The following is a 25,385-nucleotide window of genomic DNA, read 5'->3' as shown; positions in this document are numbered from 1 at the left end:
AAAAATCAGCAAAAATACACTTGGAGCATTCCTGTCTTAATAAATCTCCCCCTAGGTGTTGCATGTAGGCACAAAACATGTCAGGCTGTATTTTGCTCTATGTTAAGGGGTGTTGGAACCTTTAATAAATTATTAAGCATTTGACTGTTGTCCAGGTTTGCTCCAGCCTATTTTTGCAAGTTTTCAACTCTTTCTAATATGGCTATGTTACCACTTCAATAAACCACATAAGCTAGTCTGCAGCCATTAATAAATGGACAACTGATTACACCCAGCAGCCCTGCGATTTTTAGGTTTAAAGTCATACTGCCATGTTCCTAAAATTGATGGCGATGTATCAGTATTAATAGGTGAGGCCATGATGTTCTTTTACTACAAAACTGGCTCCAAGACACTCCAACACAACAGAATTTATGTTGAAGTGGCCATACACGGGCTGATTTTAGCTGCCAATATCAGTCCTTTAGACCGATTTGGCAGCTTATCTGCCCATGTATGGGCACGAACTATGGGCCTCCCTGAGCAACAAGTGGCCTGTGGCTCGTTTATGCAGTCCCCAGACTGAGGATTCCTTTACCCGCCGTTTTAATTTGATTGTTTGGCCCACCCATAGGTGGGCTTATCGGGAGACGACCAGCTCGCTTAGCAACCTCGCCAAGCAAGTGGATCTTACTGTGTATAGCCAGCTTTTCTCTGCAGGGAGCCAGCAGTGCCACTAAATATGGTTGAAACACATTGGGATATTATGGATTTTTTTGTTTTGCAATACACTTTGCTTAATGATAACTATTGAGTGTCCTGCATGCATTATGGGCGTATTTATGAAGCACCACCTACAGTCAGCATTTTTCTTTTTATAAAGAAACATGGGCACTCCTGCCATAAGGCAAGTTACAAGGGGCGGCAAAAACCTTTAAGAATTTCCAGGGGGCAACTTAAGGAAGGCCACTTCAAGAAGCCAGGGTGGGAAGCCTCTGAAAATTAGTGTATCTCCATAAAACTACTGTGATCTCTTTTGAGCTGGTGAGAGTTTGGGGGCACTTATGTACCAAAAGAAGGTTTTGGTCACCACATTTTTTAGAATTCAGATTCAGCTAAATCTTTAGTCTTTAACCAAAATTAGTCAGAGATGAACTTGTGGTGTTCTCTGGAACATTTTGCAAAGCCTTGAAATTTTGCTGGGATGCATTGGGATTAATGGCAAAGCCAAATTACACTGCAATTAAGACATTTTCACTCTGCAATATTATATACATTTGCTGCAACTGTTCTTCATAGAAAATGTTACCAATTTCTTCCAAACATGGTGCCCAGACAGCTCCTTAAATAGACAGGGGGAAGGCTCAGAATCCATTAGTTGATGTGGAAGGCAAGAGGTTGAATAAGAATGTCTGCAATTATTTCCTGGTGCCATAGACAGGTGCCAATTTGCATGTGATAATTAGGTACAACAGGAGGTGGGACAGATACAGTGGCACAGAGCGCAGCTATGCACTCAAGCTTTGGCTTGGGGAGCAAGTACCTTTAAGGAATGGCACTGGTTCTTGCAGCAACTGTGTCCATTTTGTGCGAGCGCAACTGGAGTTGCAAGTCATAAATGAGCCTTATTTAATCTGCCCATGTGCTATAACTCGTAGCAACCAATACATTGTTTACAATGTTGCTAAAGGTGATTAGACCTGTAGCAATCTTTGCATGTATTAATACATATCTGTGTTTAAGCCTTTGGCACAATAATTATGTTACAGTTAGATAACTACATACCTCAGAGGAAATTTGAAGACATGTCCACACTCATACATATAAACAATCACACACATAAACTCTCACCTACATACCCACATGCATACTCATACATATAGTGGCAGACACATACACGCAAAATACAAAACACACACATTTAACATACATTCACATATACAATCACACACAAAAAGATGAAGAACAAAACAAAAACTGTAGTATTGTGTTAGCCAGTGTCAAAAATAACAAAAACACAAATACAAGAGTATTGTGGAAATGATACCTATATTGGCTAACAATAAAAATACATTGCAAACTAAGGGCCCTTCGTCAGGCATAAGATGAAGAGATATTCTGTGTGTCATGAATATTTTAACCTTTCATTAAAAAAAAAAGACACATGGAGCAATAAAGGAGTTTGTCTTTACTTTCCTGGTTTGTACTGTACCCTGTCTTTAAGCGGAGTATTACCTGTACAGCAAGTGATACTTTGTACATGACTATAATATGATTATGCAGTTTAGTGGAACTATAACTTTACCGCTGACCTTCATTTTTTAGTGTTTTTCGATTTACTATTCTGTATTACCTCTTTAAACTTTTGTGGCTTCAAATTAATGTTTACTATACTAGTGTGGTTCTGAAGTCCTAAGAACTGAAAGGGCCCAAGGGAGGAGTTTAGCGCAGTCAAAACAACCTGTTTTGTAAGCAATATCATAGTCTATTCACCAACAGTATTATCTCTGTATCTATTAAATTTAGAGTTTCCATATAGCTTGCACAAAGACTGAAAATGAGCAACTAATGAAGTCAATGTTAGCCCTAGTAGCTAGTGATCGGATAACCCTGCAATTAAGTATCTAATATTTCAGCCAGGGGCCATGCGTTTTGGGAAAGTTAAAAAAGGATAAAATAAAAACTCTGCAACTTTTACTGCAATAAGATTTGAGTACCGGACTATTTGAAGCAGCCCTGGGATAGTGAGAGATCGCTCACTGCTCTATGACTCATTTTATCCGAGAAAGCGAGTCAAACGCATCAGCTCCGCAAACGCCATGTGTTCTCAGACTTCTAAGTGGGGTGTGGCTACGGGAGCGGCCTTTTAAGAGAGATGGGCTTTGGGATTGGTCACTCTGCGACTGGGCGTGGCTTAGTGCAACACCGCTGGATTAGATTTTAATCGGAGAAAAGGCTTGGAGCAAGCATCTGGGAAGTAGGCGGTGCTGTGTGTAGGTCCCATTGGCTGTGACTGGGGCGCCGCTGCCACCAATAAAGTGAATGGCAGGAGTGAATGGGAAGCAGTTGCTTGGAGTCTCTCTTCTGTCCATGTGAGAATCGCGCGTATCAGGGACCAGAGCGCCCCGGGAGGCAGCAAGGATTTAACTGCTAGAGGAGCAAAAGCTTTCATTCCCTTCGGCCAGGATTAGCCCAGGATCAGCCCAGGATCCTGCTAACAGTGCTTAAATGTAAGTGGCCAATCCACACTGTTTTGTAATAAGTGGATGGAAAGGATAAGCGAGTGCGTGGGGACAGGAGGGTACCAGGGAGGTGACAGCCATGAGCACGCAGGTTATGCACATCATGATGGATGAATGAGCCAAAATAGACCCACTGGCTTTGATGAGAGAGTCCTCTGGAATTTATGTATTATTCAATACTTAACTATATAGCTTTCTTTGTATTTCATAATCTGTATTTACCTAGTCAGCAATCTATTTGCGGCACCATCTATACCTTGCCGGTTCTCTCTACAATACATGCTCTATACCTACCTAGTCAGTTCTCTCAGTGCTACATGCTCTATACTAACTAGTCAGTTCTCTCAGTGCTACATGCTCTATACTAACTAGTCAGTTCTCTCAGTGCTACATGCTCTATACTAACTAGTCAGTTCTCTCAGTGCTACATGCTCTATACTAACTAGTCAGTTCTCTCAGTGCTACATGCTCTATACTAACTAGTCAGTTCTCTCAGTGCTACATGCTTTATACTAACTAGTCAGTTCTCTCAGTGCTACATGCTCTATACTAACTAGTCAGTTCTCTCAGTGCTACATGCTCTATACTAACTAGTCAGTTCTCTCAGTGCTACATGCTCTATACTAACTAGTCAGTTCTCTCAGTGCTACATGCTCTATACTAACTAGTCAGTTCTCTCAGTGCTACATGCTTTATACTAACTAGTCAGTTCTCTCAGTGCTACATGCTCTATACTAACTAGTCAGTTCTCTCAGTGCTACATGCTCTATACTAACTAGTCAGTTCTCTCAGTGCTACATGCTCTATACCTACCTAGTCAGTTCTCTCAGTGCTACATGCTCTATACTAACCTAGTCAGTTCTCTCAGTGCTACATGCTCTATACTAACTAGTCAGTTCTCTCAGTGCTACATGCTCTATACTAAACTAGTCAGTTCTCTCAGTGCTACTTGCTCTATACTAACCTAGTCAGTTATCTCAGTGCTACATGCTCTATACCTACCTAGTCAGTTCTCTCAGTGCTACATGCTCTATACTAACCTAGTCAGTTATCTCAGTGCTACATGCTCTACGCTTACTTAGTCAGTTCTCTCAGTGCTACATGCTCTATACCTAGTCAGTTCTCTCAGTGCTACATGCGCTGTACTTACTTAGTTCTCTCAGTGCTACATGCTCTATACCTACCTAGTCAGTTCTCTCAGTGCTACATGCTCTATACCTACCTAGTCAGTTCTCTCAGTGCTACATGCTCTATACCTACCTAGTCAGTTCTCTCAGTGCTACATGCTCTATACTTACTTAGTTCTCTCAATGCTACATGCTCTATACCTACCTAGTCAGTTCTCAGTGCTACATGCTCTATACCTACCTAGTCAGTTCTCAGTGCTACATGCTCTATACTTACTTAGTTCTCTCTGTACTACATGCTCTATACTTAGTTCTCTCAGTACTACATGCTCTATACTTAGTTCTCTCAGTGCTACATGCTCTATACTTAGTTCTCTCAGTGCTACATGCTATATACTTAATTAGTTCTCTCAGTGCTACATGCTCTATACTTACTTAGTTCTCTCAGTGTTACATGCTCTATACTTACTTAGTTCTCTTAGTGCTACATGCTCTATACTTAGTTCTCTCCGTGCTACATGCTCTATATTTACCTAGTCAGTTCTCTCAATGCTACATGCTCTATAACTTGTTCTGTGCCTTTTATGAACGGCATGCTCTATACCTTGTTGCCAGTTCTCTCTACACTACATGCTCAGTAGCTACCTGGTTACTTGCTAGCTATCTCTCTTTGTACTCAATGCTTTATAGCTAGCTATCTCTATAGAAAATTCTCTTTATCTGCCTAGCTAGCGCTCTTTATACTACATATCTTTTAGCTAGCTATTTAATTCTATAATTTTCAACCTAATTAGGTAGCTATTTCTGTACTCCTATACATGTACATACATAGCCACCTAATTATCTCCTTGGACTAAATATCTATATAGGTAAAGGTGCCAGGACCAATTCCATGTGCCTGTTTTATTACAAGTGCTCAAGTGTTTGGCCGGCATAGCGGCACATTTATATTCAGGCTGATGCCATTTTTGTCATTTGATTGGGATATCTAACCTGCTGTTCTACTACTACAACGCAAAGCCTTAACTCAGCTGCCGCAGAATGCTGGAAATTGTAGTTTACTACTGACTAGAAAGGACAGCAATGGGGTGTGATAATGGAACCCTTTAACCAATGTAAAGAACTGTGCCAAAGTTATGTTGGGGTCTCTGATTTATTCTGTGATCCCAAGCTGATCCTGTTTACCCTTCTAAATTCGGGAAAAGATGAACCCCCCTCCCAACCCCAAATAACTATTTGTATTAATCCCGGGGAAAGTTTAACCAGATCTGGAGATCTGGAGTGGCTTGGGGTTCATCTGTTGGGGGAGAAAACAAAATATTTAAATTAGAAGCTGGAGAATAAGAGGAGAGGTAAGAAGAACAGGCGAGTTATGTTGATTTAAAGAAGGACAAGAGAAAGAGATTTATAGAGAGAGCAGCCTGTTGCTGTTTATACTGAAAGGGAACGGCTCAGGGCTGCACAGACTGCGGAACTGGTTATTATGTGAGACTGGTGCGTACTACCTGCTAGGGATGAGCTGCCCCAGCCTGCTTCCAATTGCTACGGATGGTTGTAGTAGTTGTGTGTGTCTGGGAGGGGGTAAGGGCTGCTTTACTGAAATCAGTTGGAAACAAAACTTTTCTATAAATGATTCATAACTACAGATAAAATCTATTTTTTTAAAAATCGTAGAATGTTGTTTCATTGTTAAATGCAGAACCGAAACAATAAATAATTATAGAAGTGATTTAAAATGTGATCCTCGCCCTCCACCAGGCTATATGTTCACAACATATACATCCACTCTTCAGATACAATCACTATGTTATCTGTCCAAACCAGATAACGTGACACAGAAATTCGTTGTAGTTCGTGATGCTCTGAATGGTGAAAGTTTTACACAACTGTGTGATTGGGGCACATGTTGCGATTAGGACTTTTGCTGTGGAGAATGGTTTAATGGAGTCAGGTTGCAGCGCAGTTCTAGTGCAACACATGAGACATTTGTTTAGAATAACTCTGCAGACAGCTGCGGTATTGAAAGCTCTGCCGCTACACAGCTGCTGCTCGGTGACATACCAGTGTTCCTACCCTGCTCCTTGTGCCCAGGAGCTTTGTATCCTGTGCGTGTCTGGGGCATCCCAAGTGTGTGTACCTGAGATTTTCTCTCATTGTGTGTGTACCTGAGTGGGCATGTTCGTTTTATAATATGTGTATGTATCAGGGGCTGAGTATTTATGGTCCTTATTGTGTGTGCCCGTCGCTTCCTAACATTACGTTGTGTGCAGTATTTTGTGTCATTTTGCGCAAACTACTAAGGTATATGTACATCTCTGAGTGTGAAAAGTGCGTGTGTGTGCTCATATCGAAATAAACAGATACACAGATATCACAGCCGTAAATACACAGTCCGATACAGACATGGTTTTAATCTATTGTTACTGTTAACCCTTATTTATATACGTCGTCCTAAAGAATTTCTCCCATTGAATGTGGCAGGGTATGAGTATATTTTCCAGATAGTGTGTGCCTGTGGCTTCATAACACTTCGTTATGTGTAGTATTTTATGTATGTAACTGTGTCATTTTGCGCAAAGTACTAAGATGTATATGTACAGCTCTGTGAGTGTAAAAAGTGCGTTTGTGCGCATACGGAAATTATTAATCAGATACACAAATATCACAGCCGCAAGTACACAATCCGATACTGAGGTTTTAATCCATTGTTAGTTTTATCCCTTGTCTATACACATCGTCCTACAGAATTTCTCCCATTGAATGTGTCAGGGACTGGGTATATTTTATGGTGTGTCTGTGGCTTCCTAGCATTACATTGTGTGCAGTATTTTGTGTGTGTGACTGTGTCATTTTGTGCAAAGTACTAAGGTATATGTACATCCCTTGAGAGTGAAAAGTGCGTGTGTGCGCTCATCGAAATAAACAGATACATAAATATCACAGCCGTAAGTACAGGGTTAGGACAAGGTTTTATTTTATTGTTAGTATTACCCTATATATATATATACGTCGACCTAAATAATTTCTCATATTAAATGTGTGGGCTAATTGGTCGTTCTGTATTTGGCAAAAGAAGACAAAAAATAGGTTTGGCTTTATTTATAACAATGTATACTTTATTCTATCTCTTTAATGATTGCTCTTTGTAAGTCCGCATTAATCAAGAGAGAATAGTTATTGCTCTGGAAGCGTTTCCGATGATAATTGTTTAACTTATCTTTATAAACATTTAACAACTCTATTACACAAATTAGTTATCAATGCAATTCGTTCTTGCGGTTTCATAATCAATATTATTTGTATAGTGTAGATGCCTGTGACTATTAGCCCTGTGTGAGCCTGGCTAATGTGGCTAATGGAAGCCTGTGCATATACATTACACAGCAGTGTGAGTCTGGCTGTGCTTGTGCGCTTGCAGCTGTGAGACAGGGGCCCCCGGGGATTCTAGAGAAGCCTCGGTTTGTTTGCTGCTTTGTGAATTCACTGTTTTAGGAGGTTAGAAAAAGCCTGTCCAATTGGGTGCACCTGTCACCCTCCAGTTTCTCCCTGCAATTTATGAGAGTTACAGGAAGGAAATGATAGCTAAAATCTGTTCTCCAATTTTTCATGATTTAACAGGAACCAGACCCGGGCCTCTCCTACCCAGAGAGAAACTCCGTGGGGGCGAACTGTGTGAGCTATCGCACATACCACCCAAGCCTTGCAGCCCTGCTGCCTATTAGCCGCATGATGAATATATCACAGGGTCATCCAGAATTTTCCCAAATCCGTCATTAGAACCATCCATATCACCAGAGACCTGTCATACTAACCAGCCATGAAACAGGCGCTCATATCTCTTCCCAACCATCCAACTCCCCTGACTGCCGGTCAGTAACACATTGCGGCGCAGTTCGGTGTGAGTGCCCCAGAGTCGCACATTTATAGGGCAGAGGGCAGTCTGCAACTGGAGCATGGGAGCATAGCATCAGGCGCCTGCTCTTACCTCTGTGAGCTGACTCACCCATTGTATTTTGTTTAAATAGTTCGCTTTTTATTTCAGCTTAGAGACAGTGTCGCCATTATTATGAATTATAAAGGTGTTTACAGTTTATCCACCTACAGTTCAATCATACATATATATACATACATTTTTTTAGATAAACATAATACATTTTGTTAAAGTTAAAGGAATTGTTTTGTTAAAGGGGAACTGCACTCAAACAAGTTTATATTTACATAAAGAAAGAAAATGTAATTCTAACCAACTTTCCAAAATACAGTTATCAATGTAATGTATTGATTTAAAAAAATGATTTAAACATATTTGTATATATGATTTCTCTCTAAAGGAGTATCTGTTTGTTTATATTCTGTCAATTTCCAATTCTGACTAGTGAAAGTGTAGCAGAAACCACCTGATTGTTTAAGCTGAGTGAAAATTAACTTTTGCTAGATTATTTCAAGAGTCGGTACAATTAAACAGATATGGATAAACAAATGCTGCTTCAATTGCCAAAACATTTACAGACAACTTAAAAAACATTGGGTTTTTGTGATTAATGTATATTGGAATTTGTTTAGGATTACATTTATTTTATTATACAAAAAAAAAATTTGGAATGGTGCTTCTATTTATGTTAATACTAAATACAAGTTGGTAGAAAGAGGCAGAATAAATATATAAAGAGACAAAAAGTAAATCATGCCATAATGATCAAATGCAATATTTCTTTCTGACAAGGCACCTAATAAAGACAATACTGATATTAGATAGTCATTTAAGAGATGAGCAGTTTACATGCCCTGCCTACAGCCAATTGCATTCAGATTTTTTTCTCCTGCAGCCTACAACGCCTAGATATTGCTAGACAATTATATATTATATTTATTTTGTTGCAGCCACGGTACATGGATTATTAATTAAAAGGACAAGTCAACCCAAAATATAATTTTTGCCTAATAAAATAAAACATAATTTTAAGCAACTTTGCAATATACATTCAATACAAATTTGCAATTGTTTTCAACTTATTTGTATATATAATTGATATTAGAAGTAGTGTTTGCTAGTCTGTTCTATTTTCTGTCCTGTGGCTTAGGGATTTGAAACAATGTAACACAAGGCGGCAGACTGACAGACCTGCCTTGCTGGAGGAGACTGACCTTTGCAACATTGTTTAAAAAACAAAAACCCAGTAGTTAAGCAAATGCTGCTTTCAATAGCAATTAAATTAACAAATAATTTTTAAAGCATAAAGATTTTCAATAAATTCACACTGGAAAGTTGCTTGGTATTATGTTTTCTTTTAAACTTATTTTTGGGGTTGACATGTCCATGAAAGGCCCTGTCCTCTTGATAAGTAATTAAATCTTGTTGTGTGATTCAAAAAAAAAGTTGCAAACATTGTAAATTGCTGCTGGTTCCAGAAATATATTTTAGAAATGTGAAGAATGGGTCACTTTATGTGACAGCTACATTTTTAGTGTAAAACTAAATAACTGATACAACAATATGTCGTGTTTATAATGAATATATCTAACACATTAAAAAATATATATTTATTAAAACCAGATTGTTGGTACAGGGCATCCCAGCAAAGACACGTTCAACTGGGTTTGTATAATCTGAGATTGTGACAGGGGAGAGGGACATCTAGATTAGAGAGAGGGCTTGAGAGGAGGCTGCTTATTCAAACATTATTACAACACACTGTTCAGGCCTGCTGTGCAAATGAGTGAGTGGGAATATAACGGACTAGGGAATTTGATGCATTTAAAAGCAAAATATCCAGGCTCAGAAATGTAAACTTAGAGGAGTTACGAATCTGAACCAATGGAATTGATTGATTGTACGATCGAGGCAGCAATGTGGAACTATTATTGAGAGTGTTGGGGGGATCTAACGCAGAGCTGTGCTTGCCACCTCTTGGGGTCTGGAATGATTTGCAGTTTAAATATATGTTTATAAAAATGTCTTATTCCTAAAGCGTAGGGGGGCCCTGAAACAATTTTTTGTGGAGCCCAGTAATGTCTAGTTAAGCCACTGGGCCCGGCTATAGAAAAGTGTAGAAATACCCTGATATGGGCACTATAATTATGAATGAGACACATATACATTTATCACAGTAGATGACCAGTAAACTAGCAGGTTATGCCAGCAGAAGTCACCAAGGTTCTGTACATTGTAAGCTCTTTTGGGCAGGGCTCTCTTCACCTCTTGTATCGGTTATTGATTGCTTTATATGTTACTCTGTATGTCCAATGTATGAAACCCACTTATTGTACAGTGCTGCGGAATATGTTGGCGCTTTATAAATAAATGTTAATAATAAAAATACAAATAGGACATTTGGGGCCCCTGAGACACCAGTACTTTCCTTGTTTTTCCTTGTGGTTGAGCTAGACATTCCCTTTCTGATGAATATGACTTGAATGCCTGTGAAAAATAAGTGTAAAGCAGACATTTACATTGGATGAAAACGGGGATCTAAGGCAATGAGGGAAACAAAATTGCATGGAGTTAATAATAATTGTAATAAATGGAGAGTGAAGTTGCTGCCATTGATTCAGGCTGAGAAGGAGAAAGGGCTCGGTACAGAGGAGCCGAATTTGAGCTCTGACTGAGGAAGTGCTACTGATCCAAGGCTAAGCCCCCGGGTCTCGTTGGCCACTGAAAGATGCCTGGTGTAAAGCCCAGTCTAAGCCCTGACCTCGTTGTAAGATGAAAAGTATAGGCGGGGATGCGAATTAAAGATGAGATGTAAACAAAGCGAGAGATCTGCTGCCAGACCGGAGCTCTAACTGTGGCCCTCCAGCTGTTATCAGAGAGGGGCCCCAGATGGCACATCTGTACTGGGCTTAGCAACAAATGCGGGATTCTTATTGCAGCCCGGTGTGCCATTATGTGCAAGTTATAACTGTCATTATTTTCCCCTTAGTACTTAATGACCTTCATTTAAGTGCCTAATAAAGCCCGCAATTACAGGGCAAAGTATTTGGGCAACCACATGGCTGTGTGACTTATAAACTGGCTTTCTGAGACTCATGCCCTGTGGTTGTATTAATCTCACTATAATACAATTCAGTATTTTAGATGTGTTGCATCTGAAATACTGAATAAAGGAAAGGAGGAAATAAAGAATTCACAGTATGCAACAATTTGGCATTTTGGGGAGGTGGGGGCAGCCAGCAGCAGGCGTATCATGTTGGCATTCCAGGGCCACTATGTAGAAAGCAGAGCCCCATCCCAGCAACACAACAGGAAGTTCCATGTTAGAAACAAAGGCTGGGATGGGAGCTGAGTTCAAGTCTGGTCACTCCCTCCCACAGCCCAATACTGACAGCTGCAGGTGCTCAGATCCCATACAGGGCCCGGGGCTCCCTGTGGGGCAGGGAAAGGCTGAGACAGGGGATCCTGTAGCATCAAATCCATTTTAGTCTACAGGATAGTTTTAACAGCGCCATTCACTGCAATTCTCCTTCCTTTGGGGTACAGGGGGTTGCAGGACAGTAATTGTCCCAAATGTGATACTTCATTTATACATATTTAATAATGTGCTGCAAATGGAAATGTTACAATTAGGGGCAAATGAATGCTAGTACTGAATGGGAATCTGTAGCTGAAAATGTTTTGGAAGAATTAAAATCTCCAATATCCTATAGAGGTTAATTGGGTATTACTGGCCTACCTTATAGTGAGTGTAATGGGCCTTCTCTTCTCAGCATCAGATCAGTTTGTCCAACAATGTATTTTTGAGTAGATGTCTTAGTTGTTATCCTCTCATCTATATTCTTTCTTTCTTTCTTTCTTTCTTTCTTTCTTTTTCTTTCTTTCTTTCTTTCTTTCTTTCTTTCTTTCTTTCTTTCTTTCTTTCTTTCTTTCTTTCTTTCTTTCTTTCTTTCTTTCTTTCTTTGTTTCTTTCTCTCTTTCTTTCTTTTTTGTCTTTCTTTCTCTCTTTATTTTATCTTAGTGACACATAACAACCTTGTAAGTGAGATTTTTGTTATTTTTTTAACTTAGATTCTTGCGATTTTTGCAAATTTACTATCCCTCAAAAAATTAAGATCTAAGAAAGCCATACCCCATTCACACTTACTGAAAGCAACTTGTACAAAATATGATTTTCTTATTAACTTTAATAATATTAAAATAAGTTTCAGCCATTACTAGATGTGATGAGTGCACTGGTATCAAAAATCTATTTGTTTCTGTATTGTGTCTTCATATGGCTTAGTAGGTGCCAGGAGTTTCATGAGAGTGGGGGCATCATGGCAGTAAATATCACAGACTTTATAAAGTGTTGCTATTGTACAAATGGTGCCCATGTACTAGGAGTCAATCCAGAGAACCCACAGTTGTTGGTCCTGCTTCATTTTCCCTATTCCTGTCGTGTTCATCAGGAGTCACTTTTTGTCCATACAAATATGCTGTGTTACCACAACTGAGCCATAGGATCGCAGAGAGTGCAAGAGGCAAATAACCTTTGGAGTTTGTGAAACAATTCATTTTATTTGTAAAGTATAAATAATTTTTTTTTTAAAAAAAAGTTAACATTAAAACAAATATTAAAATTAAAGATAAAGGCTTTAGGAGACCTAGGTCTCCATGAAAGAGACGTATGGAGTTGATAAATTCAGTCTATTATTGTTGCCTCATTTATTTAGTTAGCTATCCCATTTCTTACGGGAGGTCTGTTCTCAGGGTTTAGGGATCGTGCAGTATAGATACCGGTGAGCTGAGCCAATGCAGCTCTGTGTTAGGAAGTCATATGTTATTTTATATATTGTGACACACAACATTGCGAATAGGGGAATCCATACATGGGACATCTTGTTTAATTAATGACACTGGGCTGTGCAGCAGTTTGCCAGAGGATATGATCTTGGCTAATAATAAATCAGATTAATAGCATTCTTTTGCTCTATGGCATTTGTGTATGAAGAGGGGGGCTTTGTAAGGAGACCTCATAAAATAGTCTACTCTTCATAAGATGGTATGCAGCAACCCACTTTAGTTATCCCTCTGTCTCGCTTGGCTTCTATATGCAACTGCAAATCTTAGTTTTTAAATGACTTGGTATACTGCAACACACTAGGCCAGGTTCACTAAAGAGCATTGACACTCACCGTTCCTCTGTAGAATAATAGTGACTCACTGGAACAAAATCATTACAATTACTGCTTACTTAGACATTTTTTGGCCCTGCTTCACTAAACCACAGTTAGAATCACAAATTATGTAGTCCTTAGAACTAAAAGGTATTATCTCTGGAATTATAACTTCAGTTCACTAAAGGTTTTGGTATTTATGTAATTCAGGGAGAAAATTACCTCCAAAAATGATATTACTCAATTTACAAAATGTAACTGTTTATACCAAAAGGTCAGACTTGGCTTGTCTAAACTGGTGTGCTATAACTGTTAGTTTGGTATTTGCCATTTACATTTTTTTTTTATTAGCAGGGAATTTCACCTTAAAAATAAGGAAGTATGAACCTTTTGTGAATCAGTCCCTATATCTGTATTTGTGGACAGTGTATATTGGCTAGTATTAGCCCCTTTTAAAGGGGCAATATACCTCCTTGTTTAACATGGGTTCAATGAATAGGGCTTGTGATAAACATACTTTTTGCCTATTGTTTTAATCACTTATGTCCTGATCTAAACAAAGCAAATAGGGAAATTAAGATACTTTATATTTGGTTTTTGAAAGGTATATAATTATCGGTATACATCCTCTTTCCCCATTTTTTGTGGCTGTTTTGTCACAACAAGTCAGTTATGCAGAGGGCTCTGTGTGCTCTAAATGCAATTATTTACCCTGCAAGGACCAAACATAGAGTAACTTCTGTGTCCCTGTTTGCTCATAATTCCTTTCTATTTCTTCTTATTTACTAACATTGGGATTACAGTATGTATAACACTATCACTTCATCTGCATGTTTTGCAGTTATATCTGATTACTGCATGTCTCCTTTTCTCTTAAAGGACAGGTCAACCCAAAAAACAATTTTGTCTAATAAAATAAATCATAATTCTAAGCAACTATCCAATATTACATTATTTTATCTTTATATAAAGATTAATCAAGCATTAAAAGTTATTTGTAAATGTAATTGCTATTGAAAGCAGCATTTGCTGAATTCCTGGTTATGACTTTTTAAACAATGTTGCAAAAGCCAGTCTCCTCCAGCAAGGCAGGTCTGTCAGTCCGCTGACTTGTGTTACATTGTTTCAAAAGTCAGAGCCACCAGGGCAGAGAATAGAAAAGGGTAGACAAACACTGCTTAATCGAAAAATATATATATATAGGGGGGAGCACAAGACAAAATGCAAAATTTCTGCCAAAAAAGTGCTTTTATTTTTATGCCATACACGACATGTTTCAGGCCTCTTTCGTGCCTTTTATCAAGTGTGCACTTCATAAAGGGCACGAAAGGGGCCCGTCGTGTATGGCATAAAAATAAAAGCACTTTTTTTGTAGAAATTTTGCATTTTGTCTCGTGCTCCCCCCTAAATATATTTTCAGATTGGCTGAGAGTGCGGCTCTATTGCTGGGGGTTTGATGCATGAGGTCTGGAAGGCTGGGCGCAGAGGACCTATCTAGTCAAACACTGCTTTTAAAGGAACAGTAACACCAAAAAATGAAAGTGTATAAAAGTAACTAAAATATAATGTTCTGCTGCCCTGCACTGGTAAAAGTTGTGTGTTTACTTCAGAAAGTCTACTATAATTTATATAAATAAGCGGCTGTGTAGCCATGGGGGCAGCCATTCAAAGGAGAAATGGCACAGGCACATAGCAGATAACAGATAAAACACAATTGTATTCTACAGAACTTATCTGTTATATGCTATATAACCTGTGCCTTTTCTCCTTTTTTCTAGCTTGAATGGCTGCCCACGTGGCTACACAGCAGCTTATTATATAAATTATAGTAGTGTTACTGTAGCAAACACACCAGTTTTACCAGTGCAGGGCAACAGTGCATTATATTTTTATTACTTTAAAGCTCTTTCATTTTTTAGTGTTACTGTTCCTTTAATAGCAATGCTATATACAAGTAACTGAAAAACCATTACAAATTTGTAATGAAGGTATATTGCAAAATTGCTTAGAATTATGGTTTCTTTTGTTAGGAAAAACATAATTTTTTGGGGGGTTGACTTGTCCTTTAAAATAACACGAAAAAATATGTTTAGCACAAGCCCTTGGACTTAGAGCAGTGGCAGGGGCTCAGCCAGTTAGGAAGCACTCAAATCTGCTCTGGTAAATATTTCTGGCTTCCTAGTGCATTAAGATAGCGAGTACAACAGCCTTACTATACACCAACAGAGCTGTTTATGGAGACATTTCTGAAACATCAACTGAGAAACTGATCAATGCTTCTTCTTAGGGATCTGCATTGTGTGAATGTTAGCTCTCCCTCAAAACAGATTATTCTATGGTTGGTCTGCTTGCCAACAGATAGAAGTGGCATATAAAGAGAGAATTATGTGCTCTCTCCTATCACACAACTCTACATTTAGGACAGAGAGATATGTGCATCTACAGAGAGAATTCTCTGCCTCCTAGATCCACATTTACTGCTATCTATAAGTAGAACAGAGGCATTTGCGCTTCTGCAAGAAAGATATTTCTGTGATCTGCATCTACTACTATCTATGAGGGCAACAGAGAGAATCCTATGCTCTGCCTTCTCAAACAACTCTGCATCTATCTAAGAGGGGAATTGAGGGAGGTGTACATTTACAGAGAGAGAATTCTGTACTCCTCTCTCTCTCACGCTGCTCTGCAACTATCTATAATGGGAACAAAGGAAGGTGTGCCTTTCTAGGGAGAGGGTTTCTACTCTCTTAGAGTCACATCTACTGCTTAGAGCCATTTTAAAAAGGGGCTCAAGCAACATTTCCTCAGGGTCCACTATGTCACTATGAGATCCCATCATCAGAACTTTTCTCACTTTTTTACTGAAGCATCTCAGAGAAATGACAGACCCCTAATTTTATTCAAATGGAACCTCTACAGTATGTCCATATATAAATATTTTTTATTTTATTATTCCTATGTCCATGTTTTCTTTTGGTAATATAATGTTTTATCCACTCCCATGAGTATTTGTCCAGGGTGGCTCACTTGAACCTTATGTCTTCATCAGTGAGCACAGACCATTTCTTTATTACCTTCCCTTATGTTTACATTCAACTATTTTATTGTAGTTCTATCACAAATTTCTTGATTGTGGGGGCCCACCAATGAGATCTGGGCCCACTGGTACCTTAAAACGGCCCTGCTAATACTATCTATAATGAGTAGGTGGGCACCTGAGAAAAAAAATTCTGTAATAATAATAATATTAAAATTAAATATAGTGCTTGTCTACCATTCCATTACTTATTAAAGGGTCCTTCTTATTGTATATCCTGTGTAAACAGATATATCTTGATTCTGCTTTAAACAACATCCAATGAAGTGTTTCAGACTGTTGGTGCTGTGTGCCAGAAGGCATAAGATCCAAAGGACTTTAATGCTACTCTGGGTACCTTGAGTTTTCCCAAGTCTGAATGGAAGGGACCAGATGGAATATGGGGATTCCCAGTATTCTCTCTGATCCCTATTATTCTTCAGAATCAGGAAAATTGTGTTCAAGATATTGTTATTATTAGTATTGAAATAGAATTGAGACTTAAAAGCAACAGGGAGGTATGCACTTAAAGAGTGACAATTCTGTGCTATGTTCTTTTGCTCTACATCTATTTATACTGCCTATAGGTGGAACAGAGGATTTTTTCCAATAAATAGGAGACTTTTACCTGCCTGTACCTGGAGAGTAATTCTTCACCCTACTCACTTTTGTAACTCTCAGTATCAGAACAGTGACATTTATTTGAGTTTTCTGATCAAGGGGATATCCCTAAACTGGCAGAAAATTCTGTGGTATGCCTGTAACTTGATGCACAATGAGATCTGTGCCCATAGAAAAATCTATGACTGGCCTTCATATGACATGAAAGGCACTCCCAGAGTTATGGCTGTTGGACCAACGTTTGGAAAATTCCTCTGTCCTCTTCAACATTTCCAGTGAGTCTCAGATCTTTTTTTAGAGGTGTGTATGTTTGAAAGTAAACAGGTGATTGGTTGCATAGGTTACTAGAACAAGCGTAAACTCTAGTTTTTATTTTACCCCACACCTGGGGTTGCCACCTTTTCTGGATACCAACCTTCGTATATTTTTATCGTAATGTTCTATTAATAACATTGGCACCATACATGATATTTAGTGGCAAGGTGGCAGCTCTGCTCACACCTGGTCCTACTGCACATGTAAATGCCACACTAATGACTGAGGGACCTGACAGTCAGCACATAATAATAACTGGCATCAACATTATGAAAAGACATTGGTCAATCTGTACTTGGAAATCTGCTTTTTATTTGAATGGAGTTATTGAGGATTACATATATGAACTGTACCAGGATAAGAGTGACTTGAATGTATTTATTCCCTGTTGCATGATCCAGATAATTTATTACTGAATATATTTATTTTTCTCAAAAAATAGATAACTGAGTAAATCTGCAATATATATATATATAGAGACCCCACAGCACCCAGACAGGTTTAGTTTCTTTTGTTGGATTTTTTGTTTGTTCTTTGTACGGCATCATAATTTATATATATAAGCCATAATCAGTTATACCCTAATCTAAAACATAATTTTATACCCTGTATACTTTTTTGGTTTTCGCTTATCTATATACAAGTTATTAAGCAAGCAGGTAGGTTTCCCAATCTGTAACTTTTTATGGTGTAAAGGTGGCCATACATGGCAGAATTAAGCTGCTGACCAAGTATGGGGCCTACCCAACCCATATCTGCCCGAAAATCGGGCAGGTTTGATTGAGGACCACTCATGCTCGCTTAGGGCAGTGGCACATGGTGAGATTAGTCACCCACGATAAATCTTTACTACTGCCGGTGACTAATCTCCCAGAAATGCCATCCCACCAGCAAGAATATAAATTGCTGGTGGGATGGCATACATGTCGCTTTGGTTTCCCGAAGATGCCCAAAGTTTCCTTGAGAGGCAACTAATTGGAGAGATTAGTTGCTATTTTTAAGAAATAAAGTCTGCTCTCTGGCTTTTATAAGGCACAGCGGTCACACACTAACCAAGGGCACATATACATGCTAGGTTACATTAGCCAATCAGTGGCAGAGCCATTTTTACTCCTGCACTTCTTCCTGTTGCAGTTAGGTCTGTATTATTTCCTGTCAAGTGATCTCTGAGGGAGCATCACAAAATGGTGACTTGTGGTGAAAGATGTAAAAGGGTAGTATTAACCAATATATAGGTATATAGGCCAGGTTTGAAAAACAATGCAAATTCAATAGAATTTCTTGTTTCTTATGTTAAAAGTGACCGGCTGCGATACAATTCTGAATTAGTGTGTATACACATTAATATCTGCTGGCAACCAGGATTTAGAGTTCATGCAAACTGATGCTATGCTCTTTAGTAAGTGGAAGGGAAAGTGTGGCTTACTTGTATAATGATAGCAGATGTAGATTCTGCAAGTAGTCTGATAGCTTTTATTGGACCAACATATGGTTACACAGAATAACAAGCTTGCAGAACTTGCAGGGTTCTCTAGGTTAAAATAGCAACAGAACCCGAACAGGAACTCTGTGAGCTTTGAAAACATATTACACTTAACAGTTAAACCATATGGTGGTTATGATATAAGATATCGTACTACCTGCTCCGTCTACCTCTGTTATCATTTTAATTTTTAGCAGTAGGAGTCCCAAATCTTTTCACAGACATTGGACATCCAAATAGCTTCTAATGTCTGTACTGCTGGGCTCATGGGATTTGGTTTGACCATCTATCTGTTTGGGTAAATTGCATCTGACTATCCTGTAAATCAGTGGATCAGATAGATATATCAATCTGTTTACTACAGACACACTAGATAGAGAATTTCAATCTGCTCTCAGATTAACAGGTATTATTACAAAATGGCCATATATGCCCAGATTTGGTGTTAGAGAGGTTGACAAACTAGTAGATATTTGCCCCATTTTGCTACCCATGTGCAGGGCCAAATAGGGCTACTCTCATCATTGGCTCAAAGCTGATGATTGGATGATAACGTGGAGGTGTGCCAAAGTGGTCTTTGCCAAACAGAATTTTCAGAGCTACTCAATAGCTGTCGGTCATTGGAGGGGCAGGCCATCAGAATAATGTGCAGACACAGGCTGGAGGATATTAGTTCCTCTTATAATATAGTACCTCTTATGTTGCTATGTACTGTATCTCCTGTACCTGGGAACATCTATACCTCTTTATGTATATATATTTGCTGTTACAAATCAAAATGTAGTCAAGTTGGATTACAAGGCTGCTGTCTTTTGTGCGAGCAGCACAAAAAGAGCCATAATATATTTTTTATTTCAGCTATTTCTATCAAGTGATTAAAGTTATCAGCTGGGTCAAAGGATGACTTAAAAGACACTGCAATATATCACTTATCTCAGTATAATTTGAGTCCTGCATAGTTTTACATTTTCAGATCAAGGGACTATGGTACATGGGAGGGACTTGTATTTATTTATCTTGATAAATTGGATTGTTTGTTGCTGCTCACCATCACATTGTTGGGTTATCACAAAGAAAATGCCTGCAATAATTACAAAGACCCAGAGACTATCTGTTTGATTATCCAGACTGTTACCAATAATGGCATTACAAAAGAAACAAAGTAATTTATTACCCAATTGAGATAACAGCCCTGTGATGAGCCCATACCTTTGCTTTTAGAACTCCACATGTTTGCCCTCAGAAGGTCACTCCGCCATCCTATGCAGCTCAATATGCAATGAGCTACAAGACAAATTAAGGTGAAATCAAAGAGTATGCACAATTTACTGTAAGTAACTTGAGACAGGAATAATAACTTAATTCTTGGTGATAATTTCTGTTATTCTTCAGTATGGCTCTAAGTATAACTGTCTGAACATAATGTCACACACATGCGTAGGAAAAGGGCAAATTTGCTATTATGTAAAAATATATTCTGGATCCTCTAAAATCATCAAGGTGCAAATTTATCGAACATAATACAGTTATAGGACCCGTTATCCAGAATGCTTGGGACCAAGGGTATTCCGGATAAGGGGTCTTTCTATAATTTGGATCTTCATACCTTAAGTCTAAAAAAAATCAACAAAACATTGATTAAACCCAATTGGATTATTTTGCATCCAATAAGGATTAATTATATATTAGTTGGGATCAAATACAAGCTTCTGTTTTATTATTACAGAGAAAAAGGAAATCCATTTTCAAAATCTGAATTATTTGATTAAAATGGAGTCTATGGGGGACATTTACTAATCCACGAACGTCCGAAAAGCGCCCGAATGCGTTTTTTTCGTTATAATCGGTATTATTGCGATTTTGACGTCGCCGTCACGACTTTTGTCGCAACTTTTTCGTCGCCGTCGCGAAGTAATCGTACTGTCGCGCCGAGTACAAAAGTTTCGGATTCATTCAAGCTTCGGTATTGTGACTTTCCTTGGGCCGGGTTGGAGCTGCAGAGTGCCATTGAGCCCTATGGGAGACTTTCCTTGGGCCGGGTTGGAGCTACAGAGTGCCATTGAGCCCTATGGGAGACTTTCCTTGGGCCAGGTTGGAGCTGCAGAGTGCCATTGAGCCCTATGGGAGACTTTCCTTGGGCCGGGTTGGAGCTGCAGAGTGCCATTGAGCCCTATGGGAGACTTTCCTTGGGCCGGGTTGGAGCTGCAGAGTGCCATTGAGCCTTATGGGAGACTTTCCTTGGGCCGGGTTGGAGCTACAGAGTGCCATTGAGCCCTATGGGAGACTTTCCTTGGGCCAGGTTGGAGCTGCAGAGTGCCATTGAGCCCTATGGGAGACTTTCCTTGGGCCGGGTTGGAGCTGCAGAGTGCCATTGAGCCCTATGGGAGACTTTCCTTGGGCCAGGTTGGAGCTGCAGAGTGCCATTGAGCCCTATGGGAGACTTTCCTTGGGCCGGGTTGGAGCTGCAGAGTGCCATTGAGCCCTATGGGAGACTTTCCTTGGGCCAGGTAGGAGCTGCAGAGTGCCATTGAGCCCTATGGGAGACTTTCCTTGGGCCAGGTTGGAGCTGCAGAGTGCCATTAAGTCCTATGGGAGACTCCTTGGGCCAGGTTGGAGCTGCAGAGTGCCATTGTGTCCTATGGGAGGCTTCCAAAATCATGCAAAGTCGGAAAGGTTTGCCCGCCGTTTACGAGCGCTCAATACGAAAAAGTCACGACAATTCGCCAAAAAGTCACGGCGGCAACGAAAAATCGCAAAAAATAGGAAAAAGACGCAAAATGTTCGTTTCCAATCCGTTTTTTTCCCATTCGGGATTCGGATTTGTGGATTAGTAAATCTCCCCCTATGGGTGACAAGCTTTCCGTAATTCGGATCTTTCTGAATAATGGGTTTCTGAATAACGGATCCCATACCTGTACTGAGGAAGGATTCTCAGTAGTTGATTATTGTCATCATTGGTGACAATATTGGACTCGCTCGAGGATTTTGAAATTGGGTGAGTAAATCGATTTAATAAAAGCCCAAGGGCACTTTTCACAACTTGAGAAGATGTTTGCACCTAAGAAAATTGACACAAGAAATAATAACCATAAGGAAAGAACTCTCTAGAGAAAAACATTAGAAGCATACTTGGGATTGCTAAATTATAAGATCAAGTGAGAAAAATTAAGAATGCTTCTTGATTGTTGAAAATCTGCCCTAAAGTATTTGATGGGTTTAGGACTAGTAGTACAATAAAATAAATCATGCAGGGAACTCATTCACAGCTCATGACTCTTCAGATAAAGCCACTCAGCTGCAAGGAAAGACTTCCAAGTGCCTGTGCATATGTATAGTTAGAAGCTGTCATCAGCCCAGGGCTGGATGGAAGGAAAGCAAAATAAATATAATTTAAAATGTAGAGAAATTGGCCAGGTTAGCCAACACCTAGGATACCTGAAGATCATTTTGTTTGGTGAGGATGCTAAAAGAGCACATCTTTTGCTCTATTTGGCTATGAAGGAGATACTCTAAATTGGTCTTACGTGATCATTTGGGCATAGATCATGTAAACCTTTGCAGATCTTTTGGATGAGGGCCACATCTGGCTTAGTATTTTCTACTACTAGCATAATCATTATCTACTTGGGCTCCAATTAGATATGTATTGTTAAGGCTGCCATTTGGCCCTATAAGCAGGACCTTATAAACATCTTTACTTTAACAAAAGATATTGAAAATAAAGTCTCTATCCCTCCTAATCACTAGAAAGCTCAATTTTATTTATTCAGATCTCCAAAATATTTTTCAAGAACAAAATGAGGATAATTAGCACTTCCATAATAAAGTATCTAAAGGGCTAGTCCCGTTTGTAGCTCTTGAGTGCCATTGCTTTTTTCTATTTGGACTCTTTGGGAGGGTGCCGATCCCCCCGCAGTGAGCACCGAGCGTGAATTTTTGAGGAGAGTTAAGGGTGTGCGTATAAGGTCTTTGTTTCGTTTATATGATTAATGCACATGTGCCATCTCCATAAAAGGAAAGTGGTCCTCTTTATTATTATTAGCATTTAACTCAAATGTATGTTATATTAAAATCTTTTCTGTATACTTTAATATTTTATTTTGATATTCTGTTTTATTGTGGTAACTTCCAGCTCTTAGCAGTCATGCTGGGTAACAGAGCAATTAGGCCAAGATAAAGAGTTCCTTATCTCAGATTCCATGCTATGCACTACAGAGGGACACAGAGGCTGAACGGCAGGAGTATAAGTAAAGCTGGCCTTATGCTAAAAGAGCTGCTCATTTGGTCCACTTTGAGGATCACAGGGGAATAGTTGTTGGGGAAAGGATCCCTTCAACAAGCCAATGTGGTTTTCACCCTGACAAGATATTTAAACCTGGCCAATCTATATTTGGTTTATTTTCGAGCAGATATTGATCGGGCAGGTCCATCAGAGGGCCCCATACATGAGCAGATCAGCTGCTTAATCTGAATGGGCCGACCTGGCAGCTTAAATATGTCTGTGTATTGTAACCTTTACATTTGGTCACTGACAGACATAACATTTTTGCTTTTTCTGGAAAAAACGTTTTGGCAAAGAAATTTCCTTTAGTGTGCATGGGACAGTTCACGTTTACCACGTGATTGCAGCATTTGGTGGCATTTGCGCTAACAGCATTTGACAGCAGATAGATTATGCCCCATTTAAACAAGTTGGTGCTATACTTGCAAAACTATCCTCTTAGCCTATTTTGTAGTTTTCAAATGGTTTGTCTGCCCCTAGTAGGGGGGCTTTAGCCTGAAGGACAATTGTCCTGTAAATGCTTATCTGTCACCTCCAGCACTCTTCTCTCAAGCACATCTAAGTAGGGATGCACCGAATCCACTGTTTTGGATTTTGGCCGAACCCTGAATCCTTCGCAAAAGATTTGAATTCCAGACTGAATCCAAATCCTAAATTGCATGTGCAAATAAAGCCACAGAGAAGCGAAAAGCTTTAACACCATGTCAATAAAACCTGATCACAGAAATATCAATTGTGTTTTTTTCCAACAACTTTTTGAGATTTCTGAAAGGAAAGTCTTTTAAAATAGCAAAATTTGCATCTTAGACCAAGATGCTATAAAATTCAACTCAAAAGGGTTGATTCACTAAGGTGCGTTAAAACGAGCGCTATTTATAGCATGCATTAAAAATTTTATTGCGCCGAATTTTCACGTCTTAACGCACGATTCACTAAAAGGATATTTGCATTAATTTAGACGCGATGCTGTTTGCGTTATTTAAGTCGCGGAGACTATTTACGTGCGGTATTTGACACAAAGTGCACTAATTAACACACGTGCGCTACTTAGCGCGCGCACTAATTAACACACGTGCGCTACTTAGCGCGCGCACTAATTAACACACGTGCGCTACTTAGCGCGCGCACGCCATATTAGCCATACACACCATTACATTCGTAAAACTACTTTTTTTGAAAATGACCCTGCAAACTGGAGGCTGCATCACTCTAGGGCCAACACATACTTGAATAAATCCCACTGCAAAGTCCATATTGTGTTGCAAAAAGCTCATGAACTGTACTTTTCTATAATTACCGCCTGCCCCAAGTAGGTGTTAATTTTCGTACAGACAAATGCGATATTTAGCGCGTCTAAGTGTTTGTGAATCATGCGTTAGTATTATTTCTGTGTGAGAATTAACGCATGCGGTTGTGCGCTATTTAATGCAGCGATATGCGACTTAACGCATGCGACAATACTTTAGTGAATCGCACATTTTTTTGCGTCAATTTTAACGCAAAAAAGCATGCATAACGCTTATCGACCTTTAGTGAATCAACCCTAAAGTTTTTTTTTCATTCAAGCAAGTTTGTTATATTTGAGGTATTTTTGTCACATTTTTTTTCCCACAAACAACACAAACCTTTTCTTTTACTATTGAGATGATCATGAAGCTATGCAAGTGGCCTGCAGCATGCTTCCTGACTTTGGGCCCAAAGACTGAATGTTTAGGTAGGTCTACAGTCAGGCCCATCACATATATAGTTACATAGTTACATAGTTACATAGGGTTGAAAAAAGACCATTGTCCATCAAGTTCAACCCATCCGAGTAAACCCAGCACACAACCTATACTAACCAATCTATACACTCACATACAAACTATATATACAACCAGTAATACTAACTGTAGATATTAGTATCACAATAGCCTTGGATATTCTGCTTGTTCAAAAACTCATCCAGGCCCCTCTTAAAGGCATTAACAGAGTCTGCCATTACCACATCTCTAGGAAGGGCATTCCCCAACCTCACTGCCCTCACCGTGAAAAACCACCTACGCTGCTTCAAATGGAAGCTCTGTTCCTCTAATCTATAATCTATATGCTTATACCCGACAAAGATCTGCTAATTTGGAGACCTAGGCAAATAAACAGTCATTATGTGTATGTCCAGCTTTAGTGGTAT

At 39.2% G+C, this 25,385-nt stretch overlaps 1 protein-coding gene across 2 annotated transcripts in view; it reads left to right on the top strand.

Annotated features, from left to right (window-relative positions):
* pitx3 (paired like homeodomain 3) overlaps positions 1-25,385 on the top strand; it is a 55,769-nt gene that overhangs the window by 6,783 nt on the left and 23,601 nt on the right. The window contains exon 1 of one of the 2 annotated variants that reach the window (XM_002935761.5): positions 2,945-3,209. The exons of the other annotated variant lie outside the window; for it this stretch is intronic. The gene's annotated coding sequence lies outside the window, so the exon portion shown is untranslated. Of the gene's footprint in view, positions 1-2,944; positions 3,210-25,385 lie in introns of those variants that run through there. 2 annotated transcript variants of the gene reach the window in all.

The sequence above is a fragment of the Xenopus tropicalis genome, chromosome 7, assembly GCF_000004195.4.
Source record: "Xenopus tropicalis strain Nigerian chromosome 7, UCB_Xtro_10.0, whole genome shotgun sequence".
Taxonomy (NCBI): Eukaryota; Metazoa; Chordata; class Amphibia; order Anura; family Pipidae; genus Xenopus; species Xenopus tropicalis.
The sequence above is the reverse complement of the archived record's forward strand: the minus strand, read 5'-3'. Positions and strand labels throughout refer to the sequence as shown.